We start from the raw sequence: 18851 nt of genomic DNA, 5'->3' as shown, positions 1-18851 counted from the left end.
TGCCATGAACCTCTAACCTTTGACACCTTTCCTCTGCAAACCGTTGTTTGGCTATGTTACCGCTTTTGCTCAGTCCCTCTTATAGCGTTGCTAGTTGCAGGTGAAGTTGAAGATTGCTCCATGGTGGACAGGATTTTGGTTGGGATATCACAATATCTCTTATATTATTAATGCATCTATATACTTGGTAAAGGGTGGAAGGCTCGGACTTTTGCCTGGTGTTTTGTTCCACTCTTGCCACCCTAGTTTCCGTCATACCGGTGTTATGTTCCTAGATTTTGCGTTCCTTACGCGGTCGGGTGATTTATGGGACCCCCTTGATAGTTCGCTTTGAATAAAACTCCTCCAGCAAGGCCCAACCTTGGTTTTACCATTTGCCTCACCACCACCTACTTTTCCCTTGGGAGTCGCTCTCTCGAGGGTCATCTTTATTATAGCCCCCCCCCCCCAGGCCAGTGCTTGTCTAAGTGTTGGTCCGAACCAGAGCCACTTGCAGCGCCACCTCGGGGAATCTTGAGGGTTGGTTTTAGTTGTACGTAGTGTTCATCCGGTGTTGCCCTGAGAACGAGATATGTGCAGCTCCTATCGGGATTGTCGGCGCATCGGGCGGTCTTGCTGGTCTTGTTTTACCATTGCCGAAATGTCTTGTAAACCGGGATTCCGAGTCTGATCGGGTCTTCCTGGGAGAAGGTCTATTCCTTCGTTGATCGCGAGAGCTTGTCATGGGCTAAGTTGGGACACCCCTGCAGGGTATAATCTTTCGAAAGTTGTGCCTGCGGTTATAGGCAGATGGGAATTTGTTAATGTCCGGTTGTAGATAACTTGACACCAGATCCGAATTAAAACGCATCAACCGTGTGTGTAGCCATGATGGTCTCTTTTCGGCGGAGTCCGGGAAGTGAACACGGTCTTTGGGTTATGTTTGACGTAAGTAGGAGTTCAGGATCACTTCTTGATCATTACTAGTTGACGATCGTTCCTTTTGCTCTCTTCTCGCTCTTATTTGCGTATGTTAGCCACCATATATGCTTAGTCGCTGCTGCAGCCTCACCACTTTACCCCTTCCTTTCCCTTTAAGCTTTGCTAGTCTTGATACCCATGGTAATGGGATTGCTGAGTCCTCGTGGCTCACAGATTACTACAACAACAGTTGCAGGTACAGGTTATGCGATGATCATGACGCGAGAGCGATGTTTGCTTGTCTTGGAGTTCTTCTTCTGCTTCTTCTTCGATCAGGGGATAGGCTCCAGGTCGGCAGCCTGGGCTAGCAGGGTGGATGTCGTTTGAGTTTCTGTTTGTGTTTCATCCGTAGTCGGATGATAATCTTATGTATGATGATGTTGTATTCATGTGGCATTTTATGCCTTATGTATGTATCCCCATCTATTATGTAATGTTGATGTAATGATATCCACCTTGCAAAAGCGTTTCAATATGCGGGTCTATCCTTGGTGGGACCTTCGAGTTTCTTTTGGATAGGGTCGCATATTGGGCGTGACAAAAAGCCATAGGAAGAACTTGATTTTTCCCGGTGCCCAGATCCTCCAAACCAGCTGGTGCAGCTTGCTCCCAGGATGTGTGTCGAATTGCATGTTCTAGGCGTCCTGCGCCATATATTGGCTGGCAGCTCTCTTGGATATCTCATCCTCTACATCCTCGTTCAGCACGATGTTGGCCTGGTTGATGCAACACAGGAGTGAGATGACCCGAGGGATGATTGCACTCATGTTGCTATGCCGCAAATCCAGGATCCATCTACCGTCGTTGAGTGCGTCTGACACCATATGGTTCTTCCTGATTGAGTGCTTGAACAGCGCTGGGAACCTTGCTTGGAGAGGTTGATTTCCGAGCCAGGTGTAGCTGCAGAACGAGGTCTCTTGCCGTTGCCGATGCAGACTGTGGTTGCAGCAATGAAAAGAGCCCGGTCCTTGTCATCGCAGGGGGAGCCCGTGCCCACCCACGACCGTTTCGGGTGCTTCCACTCCATCCACAGCCAACGAAGGCGCAGAGCCCGCGCGAATTGCTGCAAGTCTGGGATGCCCAGGCCCTCGCGATCGGTCGATGAGGTGACGAGCTGCCAGTTGACCTTGCATTTGCCTCCAGTGATTTCTTCGTCCTGCGCCCATAGGAAGCACCGCATCACCTTGTCGATCTCCTTGAACAGCTTCTTTGGGGCGCACAACACCACGAGTGCGAATGCAGGCAGACCCAAGAGCACGCACCGCACCAGCACCCGACGGCCTGCTATTGGCAGCAGCCACCCTTTCCAGCCTGCCAGCCTTGCACGGATATGGTCTAAAATGTATTGCAGGTCAACTAGCCTAACCCTAGCTATGCAGACGAGGAGACCTAGATACTTTATGGGGAAGGACACGAGGCTGTCGCCGAAGCCCTGGAGCACATGCCCGAGGTCGATGCCCTTGCAACGGATGGGAGCCGCCGATGATTTCTGAGGGTTCATCCTCAGGTCTGTCGCCTCCCTGAAGCCCGCAAGGATCTGCATGATCGTGTCGGTCTCTGGGCGCGTCGAGTTCACGAAGATGACAGCGTCGTCAGCGTATAGCATGACCCGGAGGCGCGCAGCTCTTGCCGGAAGGGGTGCTAGGGCGCCAGAGCGAGTGGCGGCCTCCAAGAGCCGGTGGAGGGGGTCGATTGCTAGGATGAAGAGAAGGGGGGAGGGGATCACCCTGTCTTAGCCCTTATTGATGAATTATGCACTGTCCTGGGGCTCGTTCAGCATGCATGCAGATGAGGAGGATGTAAGTAGCAGCGTGATCCAGTCCCTCCAGCGGGCGGGGAAGCCCATCCGCTACATGAGCTCTAAGATGTATTCCCAGGAGACGGAGTCAAAAGCCCTCGCGATATCGAGCTACAGAAGGAGAGTCGGTGTCTTCTTTCTCTGGAATCTTCTGATCAAGTTATGAACTTACATGAAGCTGTCATGAATTTCTTTGCGCTTCTGGAAGGCACTTTGTGCAGGTGAAATAAGGTGATCGAGCACTCCTGCCAGCCTAATTGAGAGTACTTTTGCAATCAGCTTTGCCATTGAGTGTATGAGGCTGATTGGCCGGAAATCATTCATCTGCTCGGCCCCATCTTTCTTCAGCAGTAATATAATGAGGGCCCAGTTGATTGCCGCAAAATCACCGCCGGCCAACTGGTAGAATTTGTGAAACACCGCCATTACATCCGCTTTGATGGTCTGCTAGCAAGCTCTAAGGAATGATCCGTTGAAACCGTCCGGTCCTAACGCCTTCTGCACCGGCGACGCACAGATGGCTGCCCACACCTTCTCCTCCATAAATGGGTTGTCGAGGCCCTCCCCCCTAGTTGTAGAGTGGGGAGATTGATCACTTTTGAACTGATGGAGCGGGCTCTGCTCCTTTTACTGCCCAGCAGTGAAGAAAAGTGCTCATGTATGATCTTCGCTTTGTCGGCGTGGTTTGTTACGTGGGTGTCGTTGGAGCGAAGGCAGTGGATGAAGTTCTTTCCGTGCCTCAAATTCAGCTTTGCTTGGAAGAAGGATGTTGTTGCATCTCCCGCCTTCAGCCAGCAGGTCCTCACTGCTTGCCGCTTTCTTACCCTCTCCAGAGCCGCCAAGCCCACCATTTTCAGCTTCAGGGTCTTCCTCAGCCGAAATTCTCCCGAGATGAGATGTATCCTTTCCTGTGCCCCGTCCAGTCTCAGTACCACCTCAGAAGCGAGATGAAACGGCACCTTTGCGTCACTAACAAGGTTTTTGCCCACATTTTCAGGTCCGCGGCTGCCCGGGCCATCTTCACTTTGATCCTTGTGAAGGGGCAGCTGTGGTTTACCGGCCTCCGCCAAGCTCTGGCCAGAGTCTGGTGGAAGTGAGGGAACTTGATCCAAAACATTTCAAATTTGAAAATTGCTTTGCGGTGTGGTGCAGAGGGATTTGACGATAGAAATGGGCAGTGATCCGAGCAGGCTGTCGAGGCCGCCATCAGAGTGTAGGAAGGGAAGAGCGCCTCCCACTCATGATTGCAAAACACCTTATCAATTGCTACAAAGGTCGGGTTCTTCCTCTCATTACTCCAGGTAAATCGCTTGTTCTTGCACTTGATCTCTCTTAACCCAGCATGATCAATGGCTGCTCTGAACCTTCCCATTATTCTTCTATTCAGGTTGAGGTTGCTGTTGTCTCTGGCCTCATAGATGATGTTGAAATCACCGTTGATCAACCATGGTTCCCCTGCCGGCGGCCTAGCGGAGACTAACTCAACTAAGAACGCCTCTTTCTAGCTGTCGTTGGTGGGGCCGTACACCGTTGTGATCCAGAAGGTCGTGTTGCACTGCCGCAGCGTTACCCTTGCCGTGGTGGAGAACTGACTTATCATCTGGGTTGCGATGGAGATCATGGAGGAGTCCCAGAAGATTGCTGCTCCGCCCCAGGTGCCGTCTGCCGGTAGCACCGCTCAGGCGTTTAGGCGCTGCCCACCGAGCTCTCTAATAATCGTCGAGGACCAGCATTCGATCTTGGTCTCCTGCATTCATAGGACGCCAAGCCTATGGGCGTCGGCTACCTCGCAGATCGCAGCATGCTTGGCTGGCGAGTTCAGCCCTCGCACGTTCCAATTCATAATATTGCAATTTGTGCTACTCATGGGGACATGCATCTTCGCTCCGGGGACAAAACACACTACTGAAGGAAAAGGGCAAGTACAGGTACACCTTCAGTCCAGCAGGGGCATGCCAGCGCCCGCTAATAGCACCCAAATTGCGCTGGCCATGAACTACCCATGGTTCCCTGATACTACACATAACACATAATCCTAACTCAAAACTGGCTTAAGGCCAGCTGTCTCCGGAGGCTAACTAAAGCTGCGGCTAACATACTACTCTTGGGCGTCTCCTTCCGGGCCGACAAGGCCAGCCATGGTGCGCAGAACATCGATGTTGAGGCGGGTGAGCTTGGCGATGCAGGTGATGTCGTCCTCCGTCAGCGGCTTGTCGAAACGATGCAACAGCGCCTCTACCGCCGCCACCGTCATGTGCTCCTTTGGGCCCAGGATGCCGAGCTCCTGGACCAGGCAGAGCGATGCACGCTGCCAGACCAGAGGGGTGGAGGGGTTGGCCGCCTGCCTAGCACTCCGCCTGGACAGTGCAGAAGTGGCGCGTGACTTGAGAGGGGCGGATGGACGGCGAGGCGCTGGCGCGTCGGAGAGGAGGGGTGCTGGTGTGTCGCGGAAGAGCAGAGCCACCGCCGAGCCATCATGGCCAATCTGTAGCTGCTGCACCTGCTGGGTGATCGGCCCCAGCCGCGACTCGGTGGTGGCTGGTGTGGGGGCCGCACGGCAAGCTTTAACCGTGCCGGGCCGCATGCATGGCTAGGGGGGCACCTCTCCCCCCAGCTGGAGAGCGTTGATCGGCCCCTCCTCGAACTCGAGTGGGGCCGCAAGGGCATCGGTGATGGTCTCCTCCAACTCCAGCTAGCCTTGGTCAACACGTGGGGGCGGTAGAAGCAAAACATCTCCATTGTGAAAGAAGTCGGCGACGGGATCCTGGGCCTGCCGGATCGCAGCGGGAGGCGATAGTGGGGGTGGAGGTGGCGAAGAGGAGGAGGACGGCGGGCGGCGCAGGGGCAGGGGAGGGGTGACCCGCAAGGCCGCCCCCTGGCTGCGGCTGCCCTTGTCTTGGCGACGGCTCACCGGCGTCCTACTGCGGTGACGTGGCGGCTGGGCAGGATCCTTCGATGTCGTCACCGTGCGGCTGGAGTGGCAGCCCAGCAGCATGTCCTTCCAGGAGCGGTGACCGCCCTGGTTGCCATCACGGTCGTCGGGGTCGCAGCGCCTGCCCAGCTGCAGGCCGTGGCAGCCGAAGGAAGCCACCGCTTGTGGCTGCCTCCTGCTCTACCGCTGGTCGTCCTCCACGTGCCCAGGTGCCCGGATAGATCGTCGGGAACTGAGCGTCGTTGTCGGAGTCCGAGGAGGGAAGGCTGCTCTAGCGCGAGCTGGAAGGTCGTGGCGGGGCGGCGTCCAGTCCTCCACCCTGTCCATATGGACAAGCATGTCATGTCGCCTGACCCCGGGGGGGGGGGGACCTCTCTGCTCGGCGGCGAGTAGCCGAGCATGGCCTCAACGCGCCCAGCGCTGCACTTCGCGCGCCAGATGATGCGCCTGGTGGGGATGTTGGTGACGTCCCAGACCCACACCCAGCAAGCAAAGGTCTTGCTGTGACCTTGCTCGTGGGTGTGGGTGTCGAGGTGATCGACGATGCACTTGTCGCCGATGATCTCCGTTGCGCCCTCCCGGGACCAGAGCTGCATGGGGACCTTCTCGATGACACGCGGATGTGGAGCGTGAAATCTTGGTGCACGATGTGGTCTTCCTCATGCCAGGGCTTGACGGTGAAGGCGACGTCGTCGACGGTGATGGAGCTGGCGCGGACTGCGTTCTCATGGTGCGTCGGGAGCTCGAAGTAGACGAAGAAATCTTCGGGGTTGTGCCTAGTTACGCGCAGCAGGTGGGGGGGTGCGCAGCTGCTCCTCGATGGCGCCGCCGATGGATAGGGGGCTGGCCGCATGCCTCGGCGTGGCCGCCAAGAGGAGGACGGCACTTCCGGAGGAGGAACTCCTAGTGCTCGATGGCCGGGGTGGAGATCACCACCTTGTGGCTTGCCCGAGCCCGGCGGGAGTGGTCGAGGAGGTGCGCCCCGCGATCCATGGCCGGGACCGGCTGCGACGCCGGCGGCCGGCAGGGGAGGCGGGGTGGGGAAGCGAAGCCTCGAGTGCACCGGCCCACGGCAGCGGGGGGACCGTGGCCTCGCTCCGGCAGATGCCCCGGCAGCCTTCTTTGGATTCTTGGTGCACTCTCTACCGAAATGCCCTCGCAGCTTGCAAATGATGCAACACAGTGGGTCTCTGCAATGTACGCGGCGGTGCTCGGTGCTGAAGCAGCGGAAGCAGATGCCATCAAAACGGCTTAAGAAGGCAGCACGCCCGTCATGGCCATTAATGGTCGTGCCCCTGGTCGCTCGGCGGGGCACTGGGAAGGGTCGTTGACGCCGGCCGAGGCAGTCCTAGATCCGGCCCCTGGGGAGGACCGTTGGGCGTGGGCGAGCCCGAGCGCCTGGGGGAGGCACGCGGGGATGAGGAGGCGCCGCGGTGGGGGGAGGGGGGGCATGGCGGCGGCGCAGGGCGGGGAGGGGTTGTGGCCGCCGCGGCCGGAGTGGCGTGTGGCGCGAGAGGGCGGGTCGCGGGTTGTCCTCGTCACATGCGGTCTTGCAAGAGCGATCGATGCATATGCATCTATGTTTGTGAATTACCTCTCTGCTCGGCGGCGACCGGCGAGTACCCAAGCCACTTGAGGGCATCTACAATGCCAGGCGCCTGACCAGGCGCTTACGAAGGAAACAAATTAATTGTATTAAATTAGAAAAATCTAAGAGCCTGACCTTTCAACGCTAGATTCTAACCATGGATGCTAACCTTTAAACTAACTATGCGGCGCATGCGAGGGGAAAAAGGAAGGAAGCGTCCGACACAACCTTTTACGCCCGCTGACGTCCGGTGCGAAGATTTGACCGCTCCAACTGCCCATCGACCGGGATATCATCAAGAAAAAATCCCTGGCGCCTCTCCAAGTGCCCAGCATTGAAGATGCCCTGAGGGTGTTCTCGCGTGTACTGACGCATACTTCCGCTGTGCAGCCATGTATCTTGCCGTCTTCTATAGAATATATAGCTCTATCTTGTGTGGCCGTGTGCTTAAGTGTGTACATTTTTCTTTCATTTCCTAAGTAGTGAGTTGCCATACCTCACACAATACTTGAGAAAAAGTTCAACTTATGATGAATAATAAAGATACGGACAAAAACAATCTCACTTTCGCTATGCTCACGAGATGTGGCAGGCACACTCCGACCGTTCCATTGTGCGGACGTTGGTCGAGACTCGAGACTGCAAGCTGCACCACCACAAATCTCGTGTGGCGGCTTGAACTTTTTGCTGGTCTCGGTTTCTCTGACGCTGAACACTCGTGGTTCCAATTTCCAAACCTCCTGCCGATTCACTCGTTCCATGGCGATACATCTCAAGACGTCGATATCAGCGGATACGAGTTTGAGTGGTGGCTGGCTAGCGGTTCATATGAACCGCATGTGCGGAACAGTCACGCTGGGGGCTGAGGGACAAGGGGAGCGTGGACAGCACACACAGTATGGCCGGATTCTTCGGTCACTTTCCGCTGTATATCGTATGTGTTGAAACATGGGGTGGACTTTAGCCTATCTAACATTTTTAGAAAAATTTCTTTTTTTTTTTAGAACTGAAGCAGGAGACTCCTACTCAGTGAGGCCAGAACATTCAGCAATCATCAAAGTGCGTAGGCTAGTCGGAACATTAGCTATCATCTCCTGATCGCCTGAGCTCCTTGTAAGTGCAGCAAGGCCATGGGCCAGGGAGTTGCATTGTCTCTTTACGCAGCTGATCTTGCAATCCTCAAAGCCATCGATGGCATGCGTAATGTCCATGATTAGGCTGTAATTAGGTGACCTTGTCTGTCCTTGGGATCTCAGTTCATTTGCAATGTTTTGATTATCCATTTCAAGGATTATCTGGCCCTTGTACACTCCAGCCACTGCCTGCAGTCCAACAAGGGCGGCACGAGCCTCGGCCTCCTCAGCGTTCTGACAGCTAGGAAGTTTTTTGCAGACGGAAATGAGGACAAGGCCTTGGGAATCCCGTCCAACCACTCCCGCCGCACTTTCTTCAGTTCCCGCAAGAAAAGCAGCGTCAATATTGATTTTGATAGTTCCTTGCTCTGGGCCTCCAGTGGTTGGCAGCAATTTCAGTGTTTTGCTCTCTGATTTCTCTCCCACCTTCCTTGTCTTTGCTTCCAGGTCCCTCCTCAGCCCCCGCTGCACGTCTCAAATCCTCATCGTAATTCTGCAAGAACTGCACGGAGCTGCCGATCGACTCCTTCCCGTTATTCCGAAGGGCGTCTTCTCTCAGGTGCCAGCTTCGCCATAGGAGCAGCAGGATTTTGGCTCGCCCTTCCTCGCTCTCCGTGTCCAGCAGATTTGAAGCCAGTCATCACCAGTAAACCAGAATTTGCTCTCTGGTGGTAAATTCCAAACATCCCTCATAGCAGCTCGCAGGGCTCTACTCTTTGTGCACATTACCACCGCATGATGCTCGTCCTCGATACCATTTCCGCAGATATTGCAGGTGGCATCCACTTCAAGTGTTCTTCTCCACTTGTTTTCCTTTGTAGCTAGCGTATTAGTAGCCACTCTCCATCCAAATATGCAGACCTTCCTAGGGACATTTGACTTCCAGATGAGGTCCCATATGCTACGATCATTTGGGTCTTTGGAAGAGCTTGAGGCGGATTGGGCCATTTGCGGGGAGCTAGCCATAGCAAGTTTATATGCACTTCTAACCGAGAAGAATCCGTTCTTCTCATAATGCCAAGCTATACAATCCTTCACTTCCGATCCCGGTATGTTTAGTTTACAAATTTCCTCCGCGTCAAATGGGTAGAAGAGTTGTCTAATCAAGCCCTCGTTCCATTCACGTCTGTCTGCATGCATGAGCTGGCTAACCCATCGGATACGCGATCTCCGAATGAAGGACGCTGCCTTCAGGCCCTCTCTTCTGGGTATCCATTGATCTCTTTGAATTTGTATGTCTTTCCCGTCTCCAACCCTCCAAATAATTCCTTTTTTCAATAGTTCAAGACCAAACTTGATGCCTCTCCACACTGGGGAAGCGTCAGAGGCGAACACCGTATCCAAGAGATTGCCATTTGGGTAATATTTGGACTTCAGTACCCTTGCACACAGACTGTTTGGGTTCTGTAATAGCCTCCAACCCTGTTTGGCCAGGAGCGCTTGGTTAAAAAAATTCATATCTTTGAAACCAATGCCCCCCGCCCTCTTTGGCATTGTCATCCGTTCCCATGACATCCAGTGCACCTTTCGGTGTCCTTCTTCGTCTCCCCACCAGAAATCTCTAATCATCCTTTCATACTTCTCACAAAAACCTTTGGAGAGCATGAAGACACTCATGACGAAAGTTGGAAGAGCCTGCACCACTGATTTCACATGTACCTCTTTAGCAGCATACGACATGAATTTTTCCGACCAATCACTACATCTCTTCCGGAACCTGTCCATGATCGGTTGAAATTGCTTGTCTTTCATCCTACCTTCTGGTGTGGGAAGCCCTAGGTATTTTCTCTCAAACGTGTCTGCAGTCACTTGAAGGATGCTTTTAATCTCTTCCCTTGTTTCCAAAGGGCATACTTCACTGAATAGAATGGAGCATTTGTTGGTACTTAGGAGTTGACCCGTGCACCTCTGGAATGTGGTTAGGACTCTTTTTATAGCCTCGGCTTGCTCTGGTGCGGCTTTGAAAAAAATTAGGCTATCGTCAGCAAACAATAGGTTGGATATGCCCGGGCTATTTCTAGCGATTTTGATAGGAGTCAGCTTATTTTCTATCATCTCCTTCCTCAAAAGGTGAACCAGTCCATCTGCAATAAACAAGAAAAGGTACGGTCTAAGGGGGTCCCCTTGCCTTAGCCCCCTGGACGGGATGAAAGGTTCAAGCGATTCTCCGTTGCATCTAACAGAGTACCTCACAGATTTAACACACTTCATAACCATCCGGTCCATTTTTTGCAAAAACCATATTTCCTCGAGAGTCCTTCCAAACAGCCCCAATCAACTCTATCATATGCCTTCGCAAGGTCCAATTTGTACGCACAGTAATTGTCCCTTGCATTCTTGCAGCGTTGTATCTTGTGGAAGCACTCAAACGCAATGATGGCATTGTCCGTGATTAACCATCCGGGAATAAACGCACTCTGGGTTTCTGAGATGATTCCATCCAGCAGAGGCCGAAGGCGGTTCACAAGACACTTTGAGATCACTTTGTAGATGACGTTACAGAGGCTTATCGGTCTATAGTCCTTAAGAGATTGCGGGTCGTTTCCTTTAGGGATGAGGACTATCGTCGTGTCGTTTATCCCTTCCGGCATGATGCCCTTGTCAAAAAACTCTCTTACTGCCAGCACTATATCCTCCCACATAACCTCCCAATTCTTTTGAAAGAACCGTGCCGGGAAGCCGTCGGGCCCTGGCGCTTTTAGCGGCCCAACTTGGAACAAGGCGTCGCTGACTTCCACCACAGAGAATGGTTTTGTCAATGCCTCGTTCATGTTGCTGTTTACTCTCTCGGTGATTAGGTTCAGAATCTCTTTTGGGTCCACTTCCTCATCACTTGCGTATAGTTCCTTGAAAAAATTGTTGGTCATTTCCTGAACTTTGCGAGCGTCCTCCACCCAGGTTCCCTTCTCATCTTTTAATTTCACAATGGTGTTTTTCTTCTTTCTCCACGTAGCTCTCTGTTGGAACCATTTCGTATTTTTGTCACCCTCTTTAATGTATGTAGCTCGAGATCGCTGCCTCCACATTAGTTCCTCCCTCAGCAGCAACTCATCTAATTCCCACGACAGCCTGCTCTCCTCCTGCCTTGAATGATCAGTCGAAGGTTGGTTCCATATCTTGCTTAACTTCTTCCTTATCTCTGCCGACTGTTTTATTACTGAACCAAAATCTCGGACAGCCCAGCCCTGCAGCTCCGCCTGCATCCGTTTTAGTTTTGCCCCAACTTCATGTAGATTTGAAGCAGGGCCATCCTTGCTCCACGTTGTGTCTATAGTTACCTTCAAGGAATCCACCCTTTCCCACATCTGTTCATACCTGAACATGCCGTTTCTTTTCACTCCAACCGGCCTCCATTCTTTCCTGCTCCCCAATCGGAGAAGAATGGGTAGGTGGTCTGACCTTGATGAGCAGATGTGTTCAACAGAGGCACTATTATAGTGCTCCGACCACTCCGGCGATGCCACAAACCTGTCAAGCCTTGCACGAACACACTTCCTGCCGCTCTGTTTATTGCTGTAAGTCCAACCCGGGCCTCTGAATCCCAAGTCAAAGAGGTTACAATCAGAGAGGACTTTGCTAAACCTTTCCATATTATTTTCAGACCTTTTAGTTGCTGAGAAATGCTCTTTTTGCCACATAGTCTCATTAAAATCACCCATCATCAACCACGGGAGACTGCATGTATCCTTTATCCTTCTTAACATGGTCCACATATGATGCCGTTCATGAGCTTTCGGTTCACCGTACACGAATGTAACCCTCCATTGAAGACCATTGGGATGCAACCAAACCAACACACCGATGTATCTCGCCCCTGCGGCAATCTTCTTTATTTCCACACTTTCATCATAAAAGAGAGCAATGCCGGCACCTTTTCTAGTGCCGGGTTGCGTGATACAATGGCGAAGGTCTAGCCTCCACTTCAGATTCTTGACATATTTATTGTTTTGCCGCGTTTCGGAGAGGAAGACGAGCTTGGGCTTGTACGTGTGCACAAGGCACACGAGTTCTTGAACCGTACGAGGTTGCCCGAGGCCTCGACAGTTCCAAGCTAGCACCGTCATGGCTCCTGGTGGACGCCATCCTTAGCGTCCACCAGTTGACCGGGAGCCCCTGGCCCGGTAGCTTCCTGTTCGTCCTCATTCCCGACCACGTTTATCCCTTCCTTGCCTCCCGCACACATTTTCTTGTTCTGCTCTCCTTCCTCACCTGTCCCTGACTTTACCATGCCTTCTATTTCCCCCTCCTCACGCCCACCTCTTTTGCCCAGCACCGAATTGCCTTGGCCAGATGTGATCTTGCCGCCCCTTGCTGTTTTCAGGGTCCTCTTCTTTGGAGGGAGAGCAGTTCCCTCTCTAGCACCTATAGCCACGTCCGTAGCCACATTCTGAGGCAGGCACGCCATCATCTGATTCTTGAAGCGCGGGAACGGTCCAAAGCCTGGGGGAAACTCTGGGTCATCCATCGCCTCAGTAGAAGCATCCCGGGCCCCTCCCAGACCTGCGGCGCTGACCAGGGGTAGCACCTCTGGTTTGACCGTCTCAACGACGACTCCACCCTGCACCGTTTCAGCAATGTGTGTGTGATCATGTGCTGCGGGCTTCTCATTGCCTGTGAGGGTTTGCGCCACGCCATGTTCAGCACCTGGTTCCTTGAGAGCTTCAGGGGCACCCAAGGACTTCAGATCAAGCTTCTCCTGGCATGCCCCAACCCCAGCATCGCTCGCACCCGAGCCAAGTGTTGATGTAGAGGCCTCATGGGGGGCAGGTTTTGCTGATGGGCTCCCGCCATCTGACACTTTCAGTGCGTTGACCGCCGCAATCCCGGCCTGGACCTGATGGTTCGACAGGGTCTCCTCCGATATCCTCGCATATTCTGCCTTCATCCAGCTAGAGCCTGACTCTCGATGCACCTCTTTCCCAAAGCTAAGGATACGACGAGCACTGCCCACCACCGGGGCAACGTACCCTCCCCTACTGCTGCTCTTATTAAAAGGGGAGGCGCGCATTGTTGCCGTGTACCTCATCTCTTGGAGGTCCACCGGCAACTTACAATCACGTTGGCCATGCCCAAGGAAGCCACAAAAACCACAGAACCTAGGTACTCTCTCATATTTCACCTCTAAGAAGAACAGTTCATTTTTTGGCTTATCATGGGACGTGATCTTGTTGCGGAGGGGTTCATCAACATCATGATTCACCCGGACTCTTATGAAGTCTCCCCACAGCTTACCATGGATGTTGGTGTCCACCTCAAGGACCTCCCCTAGCAAGGATCCCAGCTTCCAGGCCACAATTTCATCCAGCATGATGGGCGGGACGTCGTGGATGCGCACCCATATTGGCATATGGGCAACCTCCACGTCCCCCGGCCTAGCACTGCCGTCCACCGCCACCATGAGGAAGGCGTCACCCTTGTGAGTCCAAGGGCCGTTGTCAAGGATGAAACGGCGATCCCCCTCCCGCTCGAACTCCAGAGGAAGCGGTTGTTTTTCAGGGGCGTGTAGTTAAGGCGGCCACGAAGCCCCCACTTGCTCTTGAGCTCACCGAAGAGACCCTCGTTGCTGTAGGGCAGGGTGGAGAAGAAGAGCCCCACAGCGATCCAACGATTCCTCATGGCAGCGCATTCCTTCGTCAGGTCAAGTTCGACCACATCGTCGACCTTGGTCCCCAGATTGACTGGGAACCTTGGGGCAACAACATCATTGCCGGTGCAGAGCCTCCTCATGTTGGCCTTCCCTCCATGACCGCGGGACGACTCCCCGCGGAGAAGCACCCTTGAGATGTTCCGGCCGTCGCCAGAGCAGTTGGCATCATTCCCTCCCTCCATGGCGGCCTTGTTCTTCTGCATGTCCTGGGGCGACATCGTCGAGAGGGAGCTGTGGACTGAGCGTGGAAAGAGATGAGAGTACAGACCTCCAGGGTCCGATCCTTTTAAACTTGCGCCAGGGTGATTTGCCCCCTCCATTAACGGGATCGCGCTAAGGTCCAATGATCTGGTGATTCCCAAGGTATCTCCTTCCTTCAAACTCGGATCTGGGGATCCTCCCCCCTTGTCCGGCGGGTCATCCTTCAGCGGGCAGCCAATCTCGTTGCAGATCAGCTTTTGATCTACATCCCCTTTCCTTTGCCTCAGATCCATCCTATACTTGTGGATCCTTTCCATGATTTTCCGGAGTGCTTCCACCGTAGGGTTCCAGCTTTGATTATTGCTCCCCGATTCCGACCAAACATCTCTGATCGCCTTCTTTTCCACACCCGTCCGCTTGATCGCCTTCCTCCCCTGGAGCCATGCTTCCTGCATGCCCCTCAGATCTCCTTCCTTGGGGAGATCATCCACTCTCTCTCTCGGTGGCCAGACTCCGGCCTGGCCCCGGAACCCTGTCGCCGGCAGGATCGCGATCGGGGATCGCCTCTCCGTCTCCCCACCCGGGGCACCGTAATTTCCGCTCACCGAAATTGTGCCCATTTTTTTATCAAACATTCTGACTTATTTTTAGAAAAATTTCTAAGGGCTCATGTAGGTGTCATGACATGGGATGGTGAGAAGTTTAGGTCTTGTTTGTTTGGGCTTTTGGTTATGCTTTTACAGCTTGTTCACTTTGTCCAAAAAGCCATAAAAACTCCTAAATAGGTGCTTTTTGGGACTCCCAAAAACACCTATTTAGGAGCGTTTATGCCATTTTGTCAAAATGAAAAAGTTGTAAAAGCAAAAGTAAAAGCCCAAACAAATAGGGTCTTAGTCTCATCCTGCTTGTGGTGAAGGAGTTGGACCTCTTTGTAAGGGATGCTCTTTCACATGTTATTTGAGAAGAGAAGAGGCCATCCTGCACTCCTCCACGCCGCGCGCCTCGTGGGTCCATCCCACGTCTCTCCACCCGGACGCACATATATACGTCCAGCGGTGCCGAACGTGCAGCCGCTAAGAAGCTCGAAGCCGAGAAGAAGACCACTGAGGCCGTTTTTGCCGCCGCGGCCTCTGCCTGGCCGATCAGAGGGTATAACATGTCTGTCCATCTCCTGTTTATTTATGTCTTAACAATACTAGCTATGCGTGTAATATTTCTACTATATACGTAGTACATGCTTGCTTGGTCGTAATCAGTATGTCAGTAACTTTGTCAATGCCATGATGGTAATTATTTCCAGGATTAGTTTAATAAATTTTTTTGCCTATTTACGCAGCAGTATGGACCTAACGAGTCGAAAGCATAAAATATTCTGCTCCTTCCTGAGTTTCTTCTTCTTCTATTTTTTCGCTTACATATTAGTAAAACTCAGGAATACTTTTATGAAATCATGAACATTTTCTAAATATACTAATATATTTATAAATCCATTATATGTGAATTTTTTAAAATATATTATCAGTTTTTAAACAGGGTGATTTTTTTAGTTCATGAAAATTGTCTGAAATTCGTGAATAATTTTCTAAAATCATGATTTTAAATACATGAATATTTCTTCATTATGTAATATTTTTAAATCTGTGAGCGTTTTTTATACTTCATGAATATTTTAAATTTGAGTTTTTTTAAATTTGCTAATTTCTTTGAAGTCGTGATTTTTAAAACTCGCATTTTCAAAAAATCATTTTTTAAATGCACGGTTTTAATTTTTTATTAATGTTTTTTCATATCTATCATATCTATGTTTACATCTGTTAAAAAGTGAATTTTTTTTTGGGATCATTAGCATAATATACAAGGACACGCTGCTATAGGAGTAACCCATTACCTTGTTGGTGATATTACCACAACTTGAGCATTCTTCTTTGTGAGAATTATTGATGGCTAGGACGATTTGAAAGGTATTGTGAAACTAAGAATTCGTCCCAAAATCCAAAAGAAATAAACCAAAAGGGGGAAACCGAAAAATAACACTTCAAGAAAAGCGCAAAAGGGAAAAATGAGAATAAACAAAGAGACCCGAAAAGAAACCTCCGCTGAAAAGAAAACTAGCCAAAGGGTAAATGCCCCTGCCTGTTATGCCGGGACCTCCTATGTGACACACCCTCTGTGGCAAAATTCCGCCGCGACGCACACACGGAGCCCCGACTGGGCCGGCCCATTAAGGCGTTGCGACGATGTAAAAATATAGCGAAAAATCCTGACGGAGGAGGGAATCGCACTCCTTACCACTAGTCACTCAGGCTGGCGAGTCCTACTGACATTTTATAAGCGCAAACTAGTAAAGAATATAAAGGTGGAGATCTGAACTTTTCAGAGTTTTCGATCATTCTTTTGGAAAATATGAACAAAGTTATAAAAATTTAAGTAATGTTTGAAAGCGTGAAATATAATTTTTAAATATTGAAAAAAATTGAACACCTATTGACACATGTGAACAAAATTTTAAATTCGAACACAATTTAAAAACATGAAGAATTTCGAAAAACTGTGAAGAATAATTGGAAAATGCAAACATATTTTCAAAATTCAGAACATTTTTTGAAATTTTGAACAAAAAATGAAATCAGGAACATTTTTGAACTCTTGATTTTTTTAAATGCGAACATTCTACAAATTCCAGAAGGTTTTTGAAAACACAAACACTTTTTTAATTCGAGAACAATATTTGAAAAAGGGAACATATTTCGAAATGTTGAACATATTATAGAAAAGCCAATCAAATTCTGAAAATTTCGGAGTTTTATTAAAAGTCAAAAAAATATTTTAAAAGACAAAAGAATAACTTTATGAAACGCAAAAACATTTTTTGAAACATGAACATTTTTTGAAAATGTGAACAAGTTTTTAAAGGAAAAACATTTTTCTAAAATTTCAACAAAAGCATTTTTTGAAATCATGAAATTTTTGTTGAAAATCACGAACATTTTTTAACACCCGAACATTATTTTGAAAATTTTGAACAAAAGCATTTGCAGCATTTTGTGAAATCAAGAACAATATTCGAAAATCACAAACATTTTTCTAAATTATATTTTTTTTAAACGACAATTTGTTAAATTTCAAACATTTTTTAAAGGCAACAACATTTTTGCAAATTTAAGAACAATTTTCAAACATGAACTTAGTTTAAAAAGCATAAAATAACCTTGAAAAGGAAAAAAGAAAAGGAAAGAAAAAGAAACAGAAACAAAAAAAAAACAGAAAACAGTAAAAAAAAACGGATCAGGGAACCTTCTAGAAGGTTCCCAAAACCGGCTGGCTAGTGGCGGTTGTGCCTGCAAAAACTGGGCCGTCTCTTGCGTGGCTGCTCAGTCGCTCGCCTGTGCGAAGCGCCGGCAGTTTGACACAAAGAGTGTTAAATAGGATATTCCCGTTATGCCCTACCCCCCACACGAGATGCCCGGCAATCATTCATTCGTTGCGACCATTTTAATCACAGATCCTCTATTTACTGCTCATTGTGGCACGTTGTTGTTGAATGACAGAACGAGCCAACCAGTTTTGAGAACCATCTAGAAGGTCCCCTGAACCGATTGTTTTGTTGTTTTTTTTACTGTTTTATTTTTATTTTGTTTTTGTTTTTTCCCAAACTTGTCTTTGAATTTTCTTTTCCTCCATGTTAAATTTTTCACACATCTCAAGAAGTGTTCACTTGCAAAAAATGTTCGTGTTTATGAAAAAATGTTCAAAAAAATGAAAATTTATTCATAACTTGAGAAAATCTTTTATGTTTTCCAAAACATTGTGATTTATTTTTTTTCAACAAATTTTATTTGTTTCAATTCTTTTAAACTTTATCAAAGCTTTTTTTTAAATGTTCATTGTTTAAAAAATATTCTTATTTCAAGAAATGTTCAACATTTTGAAAAAAAATCTTCATGTTTTGGAAAAGGTAAAATGGTCACATGCCAAAAATTAAGAGATGTGCCTAAGTGGTGGCTAAGAATCATGGCAAAAAATTTAAAAGGTGGAGCTTAGGATCGGGTACTACTCTGGAATATATGTGTTTGTTGGTATTAGAGCATCTACACCCGGACGTTCCGAACTTGCCTCAAACGCTCGGGTGGACGGCCCGATCACGACAAACCGACCCAGACGGGCGTATCAAAGGGGCCTCCAACGCCCGGGCTGACCGGCATCGCTCATATCTATGGGACATATATGGGGGCGCCCGGGCACGTCCGCCACGTCGGACCATGCTCACGCTGGCCCACCCAACCCCATATATATTCCTCCCCATCCGCTTGCCGGATCAAACCCTAGCCACTTCAGTCCACTCCCCTTCACTCCCCTCTGCCACCCAAGCTCATTGTTAGAGGGGATAGAGAGGGATTGATGGAATTGTTGTATATTTCATGAGCCTCGTGGGCATATACATAGGAGTACATGATCAGCTTGGAGTACAAGGCAAGGTGGAATAAATCCTACGCTATCCTATGTTTCCTAAATAATCATTATACTCAACATTCCCTCGCAGTCACAATGGTAGCGACGCAGACGGTGAGACTGTAGAAGAATTCGAAGGCAAA

This window comes from Triticum dicoccoides, chromosome 2B (assembly GCF_002162155.2).
Source record: "Triticum dicoccoides isolate Atlit2015 ecotype Zavitan chromosome 2B, WEW_v2.0, whole genome shotgun sequence".
NCBI classification, from domain to species: Eukaryota; Viridiplantae; Streptophyta; class Magnoliopsida; order Poales; family Poaceae; genus Triticum; species Triticum dicoccoides.
This window is presented reverse-complemented; position numbering follows the sequence as displayed.